This window comes from Arachis duranensis, chromosome 3 (genome assembly GCF_000817695.3).
Source record: "Arachis duranensis cultivar V14167 chromosome 3, aradu.V14167.gnm2.J7QH, whole genome shotgun sequence".
Taxonomy (NCBI): Eukaryota; Viridiplantae; Streptophyta; class Magnoliopsida; order Fabales; family Fabaceae; genus Arachis; species Arachis duranensis.
This window is the reverse complement of record NC_029774.3, coordinates 55,595,575-55,596,287: the sequence shown is the minus strand read 5'-3', so window position 1 is coordinate 55,596,287 and position 713 is coordinate 55,595,575. Positions and strand designations below refer to the sequence as shown.

Here is a 713-nt window from a genome sequence, read left to right as displayed (position 1 = left end):
AATCATGTTGACTTACTGAGTCAACATTTTGTTCTGAGCCAATATGGCATTCGGAGCATCAATTTCAAGAACTCCCTTCCTTTGAGGCGTCCCATTATTAACGGAATTCCTCTTAGATGTGTCCCATTATTCACGGAATTCCTCTCAGAAGTGTACATGAACTGGTTATTTGCAACCATGTCAATAAGTTCTTGAGCTTCTGCAGGCATTTTCTTTACGTGAATAGATCCACCTGCAGAATGGTCTAGTGACATCTTAGAGAACTCAGATAGACCTTAATAGAATATATCTATCATGGTCCATTCTGAAAACATGTCAGAAGGACATCTTTTGGTCATCTGTTTGTATCTTTCCCAAGCTTCATAAAGGGATTCACCATCTTTTTGTTTGAAGGTATGAACATCCACTCTAAGCTTGCTCAGCTTTTGAGGAGGAAAGAACTTAGCCAAGAAGGCAGTGACCAGCTTATCCCAGGAGTCCAGGCTATCTTTAGGTTGAGAGTCTAACCATGTTCTAGCTCTGTCTCTTACAGCAAAAGGGAAAAGCATGAGCCTATAGACTTCAGGATCTATTCCATTAGTCTTAACAGTCTCACAGATCTGCAAGAACACAGTTAAGAACTGGTAGGGATTTTCTGATGGAAGTCCATGAAACTTGCAGTTATGTTGCATTAGAGCAACTAATTGAGGTTTCAGCTCAAAATTGTTTGCTCC

General features: G+C 40.3%; 1 non-coding gene across 1 annotated transcript; it reads left to right on the top strand.

Moving 5' to 3' along the window:
• The first annotated feature begins 312 nt into the window (after window positions 1-312).
• Window positions 313-416, top strand: LOC127746182 (small nucleolar RNA R71). Its single transcript, XR_008007802.1, has one exon. It is a non-coding gene; the product is annotated as a small nucleolar RNA R71 (small nucleolar RNA).
• The last annotated feature ends 297 nt before the right edge of the window (window positions 417-713 follow it).